Here is a 19,779-nt window from a genome sequence, read left to right as displayed (position 1 = left end):
TTGAGTGAATGAAGTGATCATATAAAAATTTCTTTTTTTTTTTGTATACAGACAATTGATACTGATAAAGAATATTTATATAAATCTATTTCTATTATTATTTTTATTATTTATTTTATATATATATATATATATATATATATTATATATTATTTTATTATTTTATACTTTATAATATTTCATTGTATTAAATTATATTAAATATGTTTTTCTCTATATTTTCTACTTTATATATATGCTCAAGCCATAGAGCATAAAGGTAAGTGAATACTCCAAAATCGAAGCCCTTAGGCTAAAATGCTCTTCTTACTTAATGAGCGAGTATATAGATATGTTCTCATCTGTATATGTTTCTATAACATTGTATATGCATATAAAAAATAACTATAATACAATGTGAACTACAATTGAATAAAATGTGCATATGACGTGACTTGATTAATTTCTACTCTTTCTTAACTCATTTCACACCCCCAAAGTTCAACTTTGCAAATTCTATATGCAATATATAATTATTCATTTATACTACATAGAATTGAAATAGGAAATTGTTATGATCTGCTAAGCGTTAAATGAAGTGTAACAACTTGTCATAGAGCTTGACTTACAAGTGGGAAGCGATTGGAAAAATACTCGAATGAAGTCGTCTTATAAACGTCATGAATGTACCTACTCAGATAAACTTAACTACATGTTGTTTTATCATTAACAAATAACTATAGTGCTCAAAACATTTAGCTCTTAGCTATGATTATAGTTATGAAGCCATCAAGAGAGGCTGTCATAGAGTTAGTGACTTAATCATTTCTAGTTTGCAAAGTAGTTTGCTTCATAGATAATAATATATGGTACTCATAGTTTGCCAGCAATATCAATAGCATTTATCTCTTCTTTGTATAGCCTCTCTCTCAATAGACAAGCTGGTCTATAGATTTCGATCTATCCATCTTCGGCACTTTGGCTTTGTATAACATCTTTATGCAGTTCTCACTTGCTATTGATGGCTTATCATCTGTCTCAATAACCTCTCTTCCAGAAATATCAAATAACCATCCATTTGAATAACTCCTTTATGCACTTGTCTTAGCTTCCAGCAATGGCAAATAATCTTTGCTTTGTATAACCTCTCTATGCAATTCTCATTGCTTCCAGCTTCACTGTGACTAACCTATCCATGCAATTCTCATAGCTGTCACAGATGGCTAACCATTTGTCTCTTTCTTTGTTACTTTCACTTTGAATCATTTCTCTATGCATTTCTCATTGCTTCCAGCTTTTCTTTGAATAGCCCCTCCATGCGATTCTTATAGCTGTCACTGATGGCTTACCATCTGTCTTTATCTTTTACTCTATTCAACTCGCGTAGCGATGCTTAATTATTTATCTTACTGCTCTTTAACAAGATATTCAAAGCAGAACTACGTCAAGTGCGATTTCAAGGCTGCATTGAAGCACTTTTGCGGCTGAGCATGTTAACAATAGCATATGCTTTAGTTGACTAGGCAATATTTGCAATTGCCATTGTCAAGAGGCTGATGTATTTGCTGCAGCTGACCCAGCCAAAGGGATTACCCAGCGAGCTCCTTCAGCCAATGCAGGAGTCTCTCTCTCTCTCTCTCTCTCTCTCTGTGTGTGCTCATTGAGTGTATTGTCGGGGCGTAAGTTCAAATATTTGTCAAGCGAGTAGCGGATGCCGTACGTAAGTTCATATTGACTGAGGCTTCTGACTCTTGCGCCAAAGCAGGCTCAGCAGCAGCTGCAGCCAGTTCCAATTGTGGACATTGGACTGTGCAGTCCGGGCAAAGAGCAACTCATGTACGATATGTTCAATTTGGATGTGTGCTTTACAATTGCCAAATACCCTAAGTGTTGGGGTGCAGGCATACTTGGCATGGTGTCAAATATGGTCACACTGATACACAATTCCATTGTCGTGGATATAAAAACGTAATGAGCATAAAGTTCTCGGGGCTGCCGTGAAAAGTTTTTACTTACTCTTAATTCGGGTCATTCCGCGTTAAGTATTTAGCACACAACTTTTATATGGCTATAAATGCCAGGCTGTGATACCCTGTAGTAATACAAATGTAGGAATGGGTATATTGAAATAATGTATATGTTTGTAAAAGGTAAAAAGAGTGATTTCAAATAGTTGGCTAAATAATATAGATTATAGACTTGTGTAATATACCCTGTAATCGGGGATATTGGTAACTATGATTTTGTATTATATTTTAGATATTGAAGCAAAAAGTAAAGGGAGTTTACTCAAGACTTATTGTATCATAGAATATATAATAAAGTGCTGTATACCCTGTAATTAGGTAGTTTTCAAATTATGATGCAAAATGATATTTTAGATTAATACTAAAAATTACATTGCTCTTACTAAAGTTATGTGAGTTAAAGCTCAATTAAAGCTAAGAATCAAATATTATTATATTTACGGACTATCTAATAGAAGTACTAGATATCCTGTAATCTGGTCAATTGTTAGCCATGATGCTATATGATATTTTGTAGTTTTATTAGAGCTAAAAAGTCAATTGGACTTACTCAAGTCTTGCTAAATCATAGGATATCTATAGCTCAGTCCTCTTCTTTACTTTTGCCACTCAATGTTGGCTTCTCTTGTTGCCGTTTGAATTGTTGTTGTTTTTGTTGTTGGCGGGCTGGCTACTGTGTTAATTTTTTAAAAGGACGCCAACTGTCATGATGCAGCGCAGATGATAATGACGAAGACGAAGGCAACACTGACAACAACTGAAGGAGGAGGTGAAGAAAGAGGAGAAGGGAAAAAGTTGTCTTTTATCTTGTGAAAAGCATGAAATGCAAAACACTTGAACTGAGTGGAAATGAAGGCGAAAGCAAAATAAGTAACAAAACAAGACAAGAAGCGAATGTACACACACACACACACACATACACATACATACACTCAGCAGCAGCAGCAGAAGAAGAAAAAGAAGAAGACGAAGAAGCAGAGGCAGTGGAAAACGTTGGCAGTGTTGATAAAGACAGCAAAGACAAAAGCTATGCACACGCCTAATGGGGCGCCTGAGTCTGAGTCTAGAGAGACGGATGACTGTCAGACGCAGCTTCCCTGTCCATATCCATGTCCGCGTCCATGTTCATGTTCATGTTCATGTTCATGTTGTGGATGCTGTTGATGTCCTTGGCGCTGCGGCTGCGGCTGCAGCCAGCCTGTTCTAGTTAAATTGCCTGTCCTCGACGCTGTCGCTCTTAGTAAATCAGACCCCCAACAAACCATAAAAAATTATTATCATCAAAATACAAAATAAAATACAAAAACAAAAAAAAACATAAAAAGTGGGACAAGAATTCGCTGAATTGCAAAGATTAAATGATATCGCGTTAACTAGCGATGCTTATAAATAAACAGCACGAGCTGAGAGTTAATTTCTCATTGTGTATTGTCCTACTTAATACCCTGTAAATATACTAATCAGATGTGTGTTGAGTGCCTGCAATTGCAGCATAATATTTATAGAATATAATTTGTAATCTTATATGGACAGTCTTATATTATGGGCTTATATCAGCAGTCTCATCTTTAAAGTCTTTTATTTATAATCTTATATTCTGCGCATACTTTTTGCTTCTTATATTTGCAGAGTTATATTTACTGGAATGTGTTGAAAATCTCATATTTTACTCATATTGTCTGCAAGCTTGCACTTTCACTCTTATATCAGAAATATTATACACTCCTTTTGAAATCTTGTAGACTTCAATAGAATGCATTCTATATGCACAGTCTTTCATATGAATTCTGTATAGTATTTGCATGTATAGTCTTTGCACTCATTCATATTTCAAGTCTTATATTTGCTGTCTTATATTTAAAGCATTATACACTTACAGTCTTATCTTTCCTGTCTTATGTAAGTGCAATTTTATATTAGAGATCTTATACACTCAAAGTATTATATTTGCAAGCTTACGTTTTCACTCTTATATTTGCAAACTTATATCATTAGTCATTATATGTAAATCTTTCATTTGCAGACTTCAATTTGTAATCTTAAATGAATAGTCTTATATTTTCAGTCTTTTATAAGAAGCTTAATATTCATAGTGGTTTACTGTCTTATATACTTATGTATATTCTTATATTTGCCGTCATATTTACAGTCTTATGAGTATGGTCTTATATTTTCAGTCTTATATTTACTTCTGCCTACGATTTTATAACGTTCGCCTGTATTTTTACTAGTACTATAGATTTAAAAAATGTTAATCCCTATAATAATGTAACTGCTTATAAGTAGGCCGCATGGTATACCCATGTTTGCTGCCACAGAAAGCTGCTTTGATTAATGTTTCTCACTTTTTCTCGCCTATTATTCTCACTTTCAAATGAGTGTGGCACATAAAAACACAAAAGATTGAATACTTATACACTTGTCGAGAGTTTTATAGCATTTTTTTGTGATACCAAGAGATGAAGACTCCACAGAATATATACGTATATGTATATACTTGTTCGGTATGAGCTGTGGAGTTGATACAGCCAGCTGGGCAGACAGTATATAATATAGTCTATAAAATCTATATCATATGATAAGTTCAACCACATATCAAATATATTATTTATAAGACATATAAGTTTCATCTTACATATCTGTAAGAGTATTTAATCTTCGACTAGCTGCAGCAGAGGCATTGTTCATTCTCTAGTTTATTAATATATTGTACTATATTAGGTTTTTTACAGAATCTGCACATATTTCATAATATGAGTAGGGTGTCCAATTTGCGTGGACTGTCGGCTCTATATAGTCAGCTAGTTACATGGGTCGTAACGACCCAATCAGAACACAATGCTTTTACATTATTCTGATTTGAGGCGCTCAGGGGCCAAGGTGGATGCAAGTTGAAGAGCTCCTCCTCTCTTCCTCTTCCTCTCACTCTCTCTCTTCCTCTCTCTCTCTCTCTTCATTTCCCTCTCTCTCTGTGTGTGTGTGAACAAATGCTTTAATTTTTTATGATCTGACCCAGGGCCACTTCAGCAGTGCAGTACGTGGATATATTTCCTTATATATGTATATATACATACGTATTTTTATAGAAAATGTTTGTGCTCATTGCTGAGTGCTGGTAGCTGAACTATGCCAAAGCCAGCCGAGCGGCAGCTAAGAAGAGGAAAATCAGCATGGAGCATCCAGCACATAGTTCATCAAGTTGGCAAACAAACGCATGCCATAGCCAAAAGAACGGGATTTTCAGCTGGAAGGGCTGGCGGGGACTTTGAAATATGTTAGCCGTTGCATTTGCTGATGACGGGACGGGACGGGACGGGCTGGATAGGGCAGGGCGGGTCGGGGCGGGACGGGACGGTGCGGGGCGGTGTGGTGCGAGTCCAAAACGTGGCAATCGCATTATGTTGCCCCAGGGCCTTGCAGCTCCCTGGCTTCATGACCCCCACCCCTCCCACGTTCTCGTCCTCGCCTGGCCGCCAAATAATTTGGCCAGAGTCCGTGGAGAGTCGACGCTGCCGATAGTTGGCCGAAAGTGTTGAGAACACTTGAACTAGTGGCAAAATAATTACCGAAAGCTCCAGCGCCAGCAGCACCTCTCCCAGTGTCATAGTTAACAATTGCGATTTCCTATACCCTGTAAAGCAGGCTGCGAGCTGGCTCTGCCCGACGTGAGCATGGATGTTGTATATATTGATGTTGAATAAATGATGATAATAATGAAATAATATTATTTATATAATTAGATAAATCTTTACCTTAGCTTTGGCATCACATGCTGGGTATCTGTTGGCCCATCATTTGCGTGCTGCCATTGGGCGCAGAAACTTACATAAATTCAATTGTGTTGGTGTTAGATTGGATTCAAGTCGCTTTAGCATCCGATTTTTTTGTTTCGTGTTTCTAGTGCTTTGCTTTGTTGGGCTGTTATTTCAGCTGGCCTAAACCGATTTGGCCACAATGCTCTCTCCACTATTTGTAACTGCTCATCTCTGTATGTCTGTGTGTGTGTGTGTGTGTGTGTTCCGGCATTGTCGTCTGAGCTGGCAGTTGACTTTGGGCGCTTTGTGTCAATTGGTAGCACTTAGGCCAAAACGTCAAACGGCTAAAAGCCATGCCGAGCCCTATCTGACTTTGTCAATATGCATGGGTAGTACATACATATATCTATTACACATATGTATGTACTTAGTCGTACATATACATGTACAATACTTTTCTAGATCTTAGCTAAGAGCATGGCTCTTGAGAGTGCTTGGGCTCTATTATCTACTATCTGCTGGGGTCATTGAACTGCTGCAATTTTTTTGGGTATATTTTGTGTTCATATATTACTTTTTGTAGGTGGTTAAAGATGAACTTATCAATTAGGGAGTACATTTTTTTTTTTGCACAATTACCGACTTGAGTCTGCGTTGATCTGTTCGTCACGATTGAAGTTACTAGAGTCTTGGAGTTTGAGCTTCACGAGGTTCGCTCAACAAGTTTTGTGAATTTGTATTTTTAAGTCTATGAAAGGACGATGTTGCAATCGTAATTAGCAGATATTTTATAAAATAATAATATTTCTTAAAAAAAAAAAAAACAAATAAAAATGAAAAAACTAAAATTTCGCAAGATTTTTTGAGCAACCCATAAACATTCGCTTTCAATAGGGTTATATCTGCCTGAAGGCCTTTGTTGCTCTGGCTTTAAACTAAATTGTTATTTAGAATTAATTCTCTGTAACAATTAAATAAATAAATAAACAATAGTGTTATGGCACATCGGAAAAAATACGTATATAATAAAGCTTGGGTTTCACATACAATATTTGTAAATAGGGTTAAATTAAATCATTTTTAATCAACGGACCGAGAGAAAATAGACCAAATTTATGTTAGATATTTATGGATATATTGAATATTCAATATTTCATTAAAAATTCTTGTAATAAACTCTTAATGATTAATAACAATTCAAGCTATCATATTACTTTTATCTTTGTTTTTCACTGCAATTTATGTTTCCTTTTTGAACATCCAATGTTGAAACTACTTTTTCGAGTCAATTAAGCCTTTTTTAAAGCACGCGTTAAGGAGCTGCGTTAGTTCGTTCCGTTTGTGCCGTACCGCAACGCTTAGGCAATGCCAATTTATTTGATATGACCTACGTGAGCTTCCGTCCATCGTTCTCTCTATCTCTCTCTCTCTCGCACTGTTTCTGATGCTGGTTCAGCTGTCGCAAGCATGCAGCTTTGCCCTTACACATGGCTTATAGGCTTACTCATGACATGCATGGCAACATATGTAGATAGCTAGGTGCATGCTGCATATATTTTAGCTAAGCTAAGAATATTATATTGAATTATAAAATATGGAAAAATAATTTATAATTTTTATAATAATATTATAAATTATATTATATATTTTTTATTATTATTAGAATTTATTTTTAATTAAATTCTAATTACATTCTAAGTTAAAAATAAAATAGAAAATATTTTACTTAGCTAATGAAATTAAAAAAAAAAATTTTAATTGTTTTTTCATATGTAATTTATTTATTTTTAAATACATCAAGCTAATTTTATAATATTAAATAATTTTCATTTTTTTAACTTGATACTTATTTAGTATTTAAAATATTTTTTTTATTATGATCAACGTATTCAATATTTTTAATATTGCGGATAATTTTAATATGTTTTATGATCTTAGCTAAGAATATTATATTAAATTATAAAATATAGAAAAATAATTTATAATTATAATAATATAAATTATATTATATATTTTGTATTTTTATTAGAATTTATTTGTAATTAAATTCTAATTACATTCTAAGTTAAAAATAAAATAGAAAATATTTTACTTAGCTAATGAAATTGAAAAAAAATTTAAATTGTTTTTCATATGTAATTTATTTATTTTTAAATAATTTAAGCTAATTTTATAATATTAAATCATTTTCATTTTTTTAACTTGATACTTATTTAGTATTTAAAATATTTATATGTATATATATATATATGTTCAATGTATGAAATATTTTTAATATTGCGGATAATTTTAATATGTTTTATGATCTTAGCATATATGTAATATTTTAAATATTTGTGTGCTATCCCAACTATGCAGAAGCCTAGCTGAAAGAGTATTTAATTTTCGTTTAAAACTATGTATTGTATAATATATATATATTATTTTTTCCTCCTTCCGCATTTAGTTTTATTTCACTGACCGTTCAGAAATTCTTCGCTTGAGTGAGTTTGGGCAGCAGGTTTAACTTCTTTAACGAGGAGTGAGTGAATGCGTACATCAGGTGAGAAGAGTATATTGGTTTGGTGTATATGAATATACATATATGTACATTTCATAGTTATGCTTATACCTATAAAGTGTGTATATTTTTTTAACGACTTCATCTTCTAACAATTTCCAGTACCTTAAATATTTATTGTGTAAGTATGTATATAGCAGATAAGAGCTGTGAGCGAGCATTAAACAGTCGGCAGCACTCGATCCGACGCGGCAAGTATAAACTTGCGCTACTTTTAGATTGCCGCCCAAGCCATTTGTAATAAGCATAGCCAAGCGGGTCGCATGTGAAGCTGACCCGTACTCATATTTGGACACGGACTTGGACTGGGCGTAGGGCGGTGGGTGTTGGGGGTTGGGGGTCGAGAATCAAGTTGCGAAAAAAATGAAGAAGTAGCAGAAAACTCGACTACATACATATGTGTGTGTGTGTGTAGTATTGCGCTTCTTAAATATTCGCTTTTTGACTGCAGTAACTCGGCGAGGTGTGAGCTATGTGCACACATATATATGTGTGTGTGTGTGTGTGTGCGTGTGTGTTCAGTATATAAAGCACGAGTTGTATAAACAGCTGGTCTAGGACTAACTGGCCGACTAGCCGTCCATCTGTCTACTCAGCCAGCTTAGCATTAAAGAGGATTCCGTCAAGGATAACCCAGGCGAATTATGTTCAAGTTTACGAGCCGAGCCTCTGTGCATGTCCTAACTGGGTCTGGGTCTCTCATATGCGAATCTTTGTGTTTGCGCATTCAAGTGGCAGCTGCCACTGCCTCTGCCTCTGTCGCTGGCGCTGCCACTGCCGCTGCAGTTGCAACTGTGGCAACGCGTCACAGCGCAACATGTTCTCTCGTTGCCCGCACTCACACTCGTCCAGCTGCTGCTGTTAACTGGGCTTACTTACTACTACGCTACGGATTGTTTCTTTTTTTATTTGTATACCCTTTGAATGGGCATTTTAAGTCTGTTTATGAGATAGATGAAAGTAAGTTTCATAAGAATAATTGAGGTAGATCTGGGACAAATGCATATGTGATATAGCAATGTATCCTACAGATAGTGATATTTTTGCAGTAGAATTTCCATATAATCTATATTTTTCAGAAATTCCAGAGAGTGAGATATATCTTTCTAATCCCTTACTCTGAGACGTGAATTAATCTCATTTCCGAGTAATCAGTTACTCTCCCTCCCTTTGCTTATTTTACTCTTTGCATCATTTAGGGACTTTATCTAGCAAATAGAAAGATATCTCTAGAGTGCAAGATCTATCTAGCTATCCTATGACTTAGTCATCCTCTCATATCCTTGCTTGATCTGCCCTATTGTAATCCTGTTAGGGCATTCCATTTTCGTTGTTCCTCACAGAATTTTCACATTTTACGTCTTTTTTTTTTTTTTTTTTACTTTTCCTTCAGCTGCAAAGAGAGTTTTCTCATATTTATGGCTGCTGCAAAAGCTTTTAACTGTCCTACTTGGTGGCAGAGTTCGCCGTAAGCTAAACTAATTTTCAAATTATTTGGAATGAAGTGTTTTTTTTTTTTTTTTTTTTTTTTTTTTTTGGGTTTTTAATTTTTAACAGTCAAACTGGCCCGTCATTGAAGTAATTCGCACTTTTATACACTACACTGCTTGGATAGAGTCTGAAGCTGGTAGAGTTCAAATTCTAATTGGCTTGCATGATTTCTTAATTAATACAAAATAATTATTATTAAAATTTATCGATATATTTTTACTTTTACTATAATGAGCTCAAGCAAGCTATTATTATGTACTAGAATTCTATTAAAGCTTGTCGGCATATAATTAATATACAATATATATAGAAAAGGCTGGAGGCAATTGCTTTATTAATGTATTATTTTATTATTATTATTATTTTTTTTTTGAAATCATAATGCATATTACATATTATTGTGGGTCAACATTTCAAGAACAGAGTGGAGACGATTTTATACAATCTACAGAGCTCATATGATAGTTAGTGATTTAAGCAAACCAATATACCCTTCTAGCAACAGTATATTAATTTGTTATTAATTTGTTGATTAATTCTTTGTTTAAGATATTTCTTATTTATGAAAAATTCCATTAAAATCTTTCAGTTAAGTACGCCTCAAGTTGGCAGGCAAAGCTTGGAGGCTGAGTGAAGTCGAATAAATCTTTTGCCGAAACACAAAGACCACACATATGTATACCCTATATAACGGAGCAGACATGCGTATAGGTTGCGTTTTACTTTCTTTTTTTTTTTTTTTTTTTTGTGCGTCGCTGGGACATTGGGCTGAGGCTTATGAGTTTTGCGAGCTGTTTTCATTTGTGCACTGACCTTCACAAGTTGACTGAATTTTTTAAATTCGTTGATTTTTGTTCACTTTTTTTTTTGATAAGGTTTTTATAAGGTTCAAAGGTTCAATAACGCAGTATGGCGAAATTTATTGTCACTACGTGTTCAAAGCGCACATAACTGGACTTCGAGCCATACACCACACACACACACACAGACACACAGTGGAATATTGATGACAGAACTTCATGAAGCATAAAAATTTTTGCAATGCGTAAATGTCAGATAAACCACACATACAGACAGAGAAAGAAAGAGAGAGAGAGAGTGAGAGATTCATAAATGGATTTAATTTTTTTTTTAATGTTTGTTGGTTTTTTTGGTCATTTTTTATTTTTGTTTAGTTCTGGTTGATTTGGCCCCAGTTGCGCTGCTCTTATTGATGCGTGCAATTTAGTTTGTTTGTTGTTGTTGTATTTTTTTCGTGTGTCTTGTGCTCCGCGCTGGAAGGGGACTAACGAATGCCAAACTAAACGCAGCGAACAATTTGTGGGACAAAAGTCGGAAAGTCGAGAAATTTTGAGCCACTGATGGCAGCGAGCGAATCGCTTGACTATGCATGAGCCTGGCTAGAGCTGAGCGGGAGAATTTACGCAACGATTGGTCGGTCGGTCTGCCACATGAACGGAGTCATCGACGAGGTCTTCCTCGTTTCGATTGCCAAGTGAATTTTGCCAGCCAGCGAAGGCTGAAATTGGCTTTTGCCTTTTTTGGCGAACGTATTTTGAATTTTAATGGGGAGTACGGCAGAGACAGCGACAGAGCAGCGCAACAGTCGTAAGTAACCCTTTTATCCTTTCTTACCGTCCCACCTCTCTCACTTTCTGTCTCTCTCTCGCACTCTTTTTGTTTGTCATTTCACACAAACAGACACACACACACACACACGCACTTGTATTATATTTTTTGGGCAACTATTTCATTAGCAACACAGCCGTAAATATTGTATATACGAATTTGCGCAAAGGTTGTCCGGGGGGGGGCGTGGCTGAATTTAGTTTTTATGCCGTCTAACCTTAACATCAGCTCATTGTCCGACATTTTCAGGAAAAAGCCAAAGCCTAAAACAAAAACGAAAACGAAAACGAATACGAAAATGAAAAGGAAAAATCAACACATGTGCTCAACTAGCGGCATTGAAATCGTCGACGCACTACAAAAAGACCGCAATGCGATTGGATTAACATTTGCCTGAATATGTATAGCATACTTTTTTGATGTATGCACGCACACGCACATCTGTGTGTGCGTGCGTATGTGCGTACGCTTCTGTCCCTAGGCTGTCATTCAGTCAGTCTGTCAGGACTTGAGCGCGAGTGCGTCTTAGTTTGCGGTTGAAAACATGGCTGAATGATTGGCAAGAAGCATATTTGAATATTTGATTGTATTTCTCATTCTCACTCATATGCATGTGCGTATGTGTGTGTGTGTGTGTGTTTTTATTTGTGGCTATGTGCCCTTCACTGTCTTTACTGTACTCTATAGTCATTACCAAGATGAGTGATTAGACTCGAGCTATTCAAATATACAAAATGTAGTCAAAATAATTATTTGGAATAATTTGAGTTTAATTTGAAACTTGGCTTGAATCTTAGAGAGCTACAGTGCCTACTTAAAGCCTTTGCTGGCATTAATTTACTTAACTTTCTTTGAATTGCTATAATTATGCATTTATTCAGCATTTTATATATATTTTGTATATCTGTATCATTTATTTCCATTCTTTGATCTTGCGGCTTAGACAAAATTCATTAAAATTAATTAAATGCTAGTTGCTAACAGCGAACTAACATAATGCTTAACTTTTAATATATTCCATATAAATATGCCATTGTTCGACTAAATATACATAAATTATTTTCAGAATTCTAGAATTAGACTCAAATTTGATCAAGCATATGATATACATATATTGCGTATATACATAAAAATACATATATATAAATACATTTCCGTATTTAGCCTAAGTGCGTCATTTAGAGAACTTGTTTGGGGATAGCCTCCATCTGCGTGGTTTTAGTGCTGGTCATGTGTGTGCGTAAGGTCGTGACACACATTTGACAAAAAAGAGCTGTCCCATGGACGGTAGGTAGGCAGCAGTGTGTCCTATGAGGTCCTTGCCATGGCCTTCACTGCCCTTTGTGGCTTTGCTTTACGACAAGCGTCAGCTCCAACGCCCGCCCGCCCCGCTGTTACATTAGCGAGCTTTAGGCTTGATTAGGCACTCGCTAAAGCGACTGTAGCTGTAGGTGTGCCTGGGCACTGGTGCTGGCATTTTTCTCTGTTATTTTGACCTTTCCTTTTGACCAGCCAAATGCGAGCCAGTGCTCGGCAATAAAAGTGATTCGGAATTCCCAAAATAACCCTTAAATGTAAAACAGGAAATGCGATTTATAATTGGGCCAATTAAAAGCTCTGATACTTAAGCAATTAAAAGTAAATGAGTAAGAACAATTGTGATTACGATGACGATGATGTAGATAATGATGAAGTTGATGTTGATGATCACTGATCAGTATCTACTGTCAAAGACAATGACAATGACAATGACAATGACAATGACAATGACAATGACAATGACAATGACAATGACAATGACAATGACAATAACAATGACAATAACAATGACAATGACAATGACAATGACAATGACAATGACAATGACAATGACAATGACAATGACAATGACAATGACAATGACAATGACAATGACAATGACAATTACAATGATTTTGATGACAGTAATAATAATAACGACGATCATTAAGGCCAATCATGACTGAGCGACATGAAATCTTCAGCTTGAATAAATAATTAATTACAGCAGCTTCTTAATCCTCGATTTATGTAAAGTTTCATTTAACGACAATTACAATGAGAGGGAATTCTTTAGAGTAATGCTGTTAAGTCAAAGCTAGTTTTATGTGTTTCTCGCTCTCCATCTCCGTCTCTCTCTCCTTCTTTTTCTCTTTCTCGTATTCTCGCTGTGTGTACAATTTCTGGGTGCTGGTAGCTTTTCAGTTTCTGGGAAACTTTGTGGCGTCGCAAAGCCGAAATGCTTTTGCGTGTGGCAAATACGGAAATGGATACGCGATTGGTGCGGCCGAAAGGGCTGGCAACTGGCGTCAGGACTGTGGGCAAGCAGACGGCCAAAGGATCCACGTGCGCCTCGTTGACTAAGACAAAGAGATTTACAGCAACATCAACAGCAATAGCAACAGCAACAAGAGCAATTAAAACAGCGGCAGTAAGAAATAAGAATGTGATAAAAATAAAACAAAAGTGAGAAGCCGTCATCGCCAACGCGGTGGCACTCGCTTCCACATGCCAAAAACCACCCACCCACCCAGCCGGGCCACTGAGACAGTGGCAGCAGCGGCAGCCACCCGCTGCTCAGTGCCACACAGCACTCGTTCCATACGAGAAATGAAAATAAATGGCGACGGGCGCTTTTAATGACGCAGCTGTAAACACTTTGAAGGCGTTGGCCCACTTGGCAACGGTGCTGGCTGACTGACTGGCTGGCTGGCTGGCTGTGGCAAGGGCTGGGAGGTGGGGAATAGAGCTAACAGCATCTGAGCCATGTTTGCTTAAGCCCCGTGCGTTTCACTTGAAATGTATTAATAATTGCCTAATGCCTAATTAGCCATGCAATCTACACACACACATACACACACAAGCACGCACTCATACGCACACAAACAGACATCTAAGCGAGCAGAAATGAATCGTGCTTGTGTGTGCGTGAGTGAGTGACAGTTCTATAGTTTAGCCAAAAAGCCAAATCCAAAGCCAAGCAGGCTGACTGACTGCCCCCCCAGTCCAGCAATATTTGATAACGAACTTTTTACCGGCGCCAAAATAAGATTAAAAAAAAAAAAAAAAAAACGAAAACAAAAATGCGTATCAAGAACAGAATACCCGGGAAGTCTGCATCCTCCTCCATTGGACCTATTAGCGGTTCTCTCACTCTCTCCATCTGTGTGCTTTCCTTGCCTTCCTCCGCCGCCCACTCTGTGTGCGTATTTTTCTCGCCTCCTTTATGGCCATATGCTCAAGACGGCAAACATTTCGTGCCCGGTACTTTTTTGCTGCTGCGAACAGCAGAGAAAATATCCCAAAGGGTAATTTATTTATCGCATGCTAGAACTCTTTGCTGTGTCTGATATATTTTGTTTAGGTATGTTGACATACGAGCAGATCTTAGGTTGAGTGATCCTTAAATAAGTGCGTTTATAAAGTACGGTATGAATTTTTGAAATAAAAAAAAAAAAAAAAAAAAAAAAAAAAAAAAAAAAAAACAAATAAAAATAAAAAAATTTAAAAATAACTTTATATTTAAAGAAGTTTTTATATATGAAGGTATATAGTTTATAGCATATTTTCGAAGAGCTTCAGTAAAAATGGTTTATAAATTTTGTACATTTAAAAATTTTGTTAGACTACATATATATTTAGTTAATTAACTCAATGCTATTTCTAGGTGAAATATTTTCTAAACCAATTGCCATTACCAGTAATTGCTGGTTAAGGAACTACAGTAATTTCTGATTTTATTTCTAGATCTTCTTAATATTATATACACATGTATATGTATTATACATATATAAAGAAAATCTAGACTATATAGCCTAGACTATATGGTCAATACAAATATATCATATATTCCATGTACTCTATATATTCTGTATCTTATATATTTCTATATGCTCTATATATTTAATATATTCCATCTGTATATTTTATGTATTTTATAAATGATATATTATCTATTTTGTATATTCTATCCCATACTTTCGTAAAGGGGTAACACGAAAACTGTAACAATTCTGTTTAAGCCTTAATTTTTTACACTACTTTCTATCAACATTTAAAGAGCATCTGACAGTCGACTATTGCGTACTGCTGCACACACATCCTCCCTTACTATCATTTAATTTAACAACTATCTTTGCCATTTAGTTAGCCAAATGGTTCATGCTGAAGTTAATAAAGCAATTGAAGCATTTTCGTAATTAGAAAAGGGGAAAAATATGCTTAAATAGTATATTTAAATTGTCATGACTATACGAGTGTGTGTGTAAGTGTGCGTGCGTGTGGCTGTTGGCTTTGTGCTACATTTCATGGCATTTAAACAGCATTCAAATCAAATTAAATATTCATACAGTGTTTAACTGCAAAAAGCAACAAAGGCGAATGACAACAAAAACTGACAAACTGACGCATTGCTGTTAAATGACAGATAAAAAATGGCTGGCAAAACAAAATGGCGGGCGGAAGCTACAATGGCCCTCGCGTTGCCTGGCCGGGGGCGAGGCAGGTGTTGGTGTGGGCTATGTGGCAGCGAGTGATGAATAATCCAATTAAAATATAAATATGAAAACGTTAAGATGCCAAAATCGCTTTAACTTTAAATAGCATTGACTCAGTCCTCAAACGTTCATTCGATTCACTTACACTGGCTAACAGAGTTGAGTAAACAAGACTGAGATAATCATATGTGTGTGATCTGAAGATGTTCTTCTAAGAATAGAATGAGATTGAGCTGTAAGAATAGAGAGAAGTGAGAGGAAGAGCGAGAGAGATAGTGTGAGGGAGAAAAAAAAGAGGGAAGGAAAAATATATATAAAGAAAAATATATATAAATATATATGTATGAAGGAGAAGAAAAAAAGGCAGATTGAAAGCAAATTGAGATGGAAAATAACAGGGAGAGTGAGAGAGATAGAGATTGTGAAGAGAGACAGAGAAGGGAGAAGGAAAAATATGTATAGAAAGAAAAAACAATATATAGAGAAGAAAGAAAGGTAAAATAAAAGAAAGAGAACAGTGCGAGAGAGAGGGATGGTAGGTAGAGAGAGCGAGAGAGAGACATGGTAAAAAAGAAGGAAAAAAAACAGGTAATTGTTTAGAAAAAAATTCATGGTACATCTTGACTACGGGAAGGGATATAAATAATATTGACAAATATCACATGTATCTGGATATTTTTAGTCACATTGGAGGTAGTAAATTTGATCTAAAATATATGTATGTAATCTAATCCTTTACTACAACCTGTTAGCCTGTGTTATTGTTGTTGCCCCTCATTTTAGTTGACGTTACGCCCAACGGAGTGCCCTGGAACGATGATAGTAGAGTGGATGGGCCAGCCTCCATTGGCCCGCCTTTTGGGCCATGTTTCAATATGTTGGCCGTGGGCAGCGTAATCTGATTTTAATGCTGAGCATCGGAGCGCGTCAGGCTGTAAAGTGCATAATAAAATTGTAGAAATTTAATTATGCGCAATTAATGCGCATTAAATGCAGCAGCAACAGGATATCCAGCGAGTGAGTCGCCAGCCAAATGCCAGCGACACAGATGGACGCCATTGATGCCAGCTAATTGGCTACAGAAAAACAATGAAAAAAAAAAAAAAAAATGACATAGATAATTAATGTTGCTATCGACCGACTTTTGGCCATTGAACAATATCAAGTTTGAAGCAACACTTAAGCGATATCGCGCACAGCAATTAATTTGGAATCGACACTAAAGTTAAGTGAACATTTTAATTGTGTTTGTGGACAGCTCCAGAGACACAAATCATTTGCAACAATCGACGATGTTTGAGTAAAATATATTCCTATATATTCCATTCTCTTTATCATTCGCTCATTCGCGAAAGTGAAGCGAGCATATTAGTTTTGTGCAATGCCTGTCTTGCTGTCCGTCTCGTGTAAGCCTGCGAATTGTAAAGTGTCAAGATATTCTCGATCCACTCACAGGGGGCGTGCGTAATAGGCAAATGCATTTTCCGTTATTTTAGAACTATATATTGGTTATATATATTCACGTTTACAACACAAGTTTCCAAGGCTATGGCGGATATATCAATGCCCATTGGGGCGTGGCAGCGTTTGGGCCGTGAATGAGTATGCTGCAGTCGGTAATGGTCGAGTGTAATACACTTATTTGTTAAATTTTAATATAATTACAATAATAAAGCATAAATTTCCCAGAGATTTCAATCGACTCTGTTTTACCGAGTATGAAGTATAAATAGATGGGATATTAAAGAGATATTTAATAAATCTGGGAGCTACCTGAATATGGATGCATAAAAGTCAACGGGAGTGGAAAATGGAAAATTGAAAATGGAAAATGGAAAATGCATAAAGTGCAGCTTATGAGGCAGGGCCAGAGTGCAGCACTATAAACATTTGCATTTGATTGCATTTGCCATGACCAAAAGAGAAGCGCAGAGAAAAAACAGAGAAGAAGAAGTGCAGGAAAGTAATATAATAAAATGAAAAGTCCCAATCATAAATTCTATGTGTGCAATATAATAGGTAAAATCAAATAGAAAAAAAATACACACACATACGCAAAACAGGGTATAAAAACAGGAAAGTTTTTTTATGACTCCAGTCACATATCATTGGCGTCAGCTGCGCGTAATTGCAGTCAGGTGCGACTTGTTTCTAACTAGACTGTGGCCCAGTACGATGGGAGGTCTGCTGTGTGGGAATACTTAGACAAAGTGCTCGCAGATGAGTTATGGAATATACTTAAAGCTATGGTACAGTGGGAAAAGGATTATTCAGGATAATTTATTCTTAATATATTTTATTAGCTAATATTTAAGGTATTATATATATATATATTTATATTTTTTTTTCTTCTTAAATATTAATTTATATATTTTTTTTTCTTTAATAATATTTTATATAAATAATATTTAAGAAAAAAAAAAAATATAAATATTTATAAAGCTTATTTGCGTTTGAAATAAAAAATAATAAAAAAAGAATAAAGAAAAATAGCAGTATATTAAAAAATGTATATGCACATTCATTCATTAATTTAATAATAAAAAAATATAAAAAATTTATTAAAATATTATTTTATTTTTTATTATGTATAAATCAGTATTTTTATAAAATAATATTTTTAATATAATTTTTTTTTCTATATATGTATAAAATTATTTTTGTATGTCATATGTATAAATACCTAATTTCCATAAATTTGCTTATTGTTTATTTATTCAAATAATTGGCATTTAATACACTCTTTATTTATTTTATTTTACTCTTTTTGTATATTATACATATGAAAAGTTTCTATAAAAAAAAAAAATGGTAAATAAAAATTAAAAATACATAAATAATATACTCAGATTTATATATGAAGTCAAAAATTTTCTTAACATATAACTCACACAACGCCGTTCTTTGCGATTCTCATGCTAGCGTTAAAAAAGCTTAAATATAGCTGTTGATCTATAGATTTACTGTATCGAACCCTAATTTAATAATGTAGGTATATCCAACTGACTATATATCTTTATCTATATATATATATATATATATATATATATATGTGTACATATATCTCTATCTGTATCGTTCACCATATATCAATGTCTATCATATAGTCTCATAGAAATTGAAAACTGATTTCAGATTCAGTTTAAAGCAATTTTAACTTTAATCCCAGCTTAAGGTCGTTTGTCTGGCCAACGCAACGACACTCGCATAGTCGATGGGAGAAGACTGTGCTCGAGCCAGCCCTACCAGTGGACACCCTGCCCCCACATGGGTGCCGATTTATGGGCAGTGTGCGGCGGGTCGTCCTGTTGGCCATGTAAAGCGCTGCCTTGCTGGTCGAACAAGTGAATGGCGTACCATAACAATAGCATAAGTCAATTTTAATTGACTTTTATCGAGCGCACGGAATTTTCGTGGTAATTGGGAAAATTTGTTATAAAAGGCGGCGACGGCCACGGCGACGGCTTAGACTTATTAGTGTCATTTGTTGCATGATGAAGCAAACAAAAGTAAAATAAAATTCAAATGGGAAAAAACAGAAATGAGAGCAGATGGCTGTAAAAATGACAAGCGCGATCGACAGACAGCAAGACGAACGGACCGGACCCTTCGCTCATTAGCGTACGCCCATAACAAGTAGCCGACCGGTGGGCCGAGTGCTGACTGGCAGCAGCAACGGTAACTTATGCAAGTTACTTACCTGCGTGTCACAGATTTATGTGCAGCCATTAATCAAATCGGAGGCAACGAACAGCCACCACGAATTTGATTGCGCCGTGGCGACTCTGGGCAGCCCCGAAAATGAGAAGAAACGAAGAATTTAT

The sequence above is a fragment of the Drosophila mojavensis genome, unplaced genomic scaffold, assembly GCF_018153725.1.
Source record: "Drosophila mojavensis isolate 15081-1352.22 unplaced genomic scaffold, ASM1815372v1 contig_136, whole genome shotgun sequence".
Lineage (NCBI taxonomy): Eukaryota > Metazoa > Arthropoda > Insecta > Diptera > Drosophilidae > Drosophila > Drosophila mojavensis.
The sequence above is the reverse complement of the archived record's forward strand: the minus strand, read 5'-3'. Positions refer to the sequence as shown.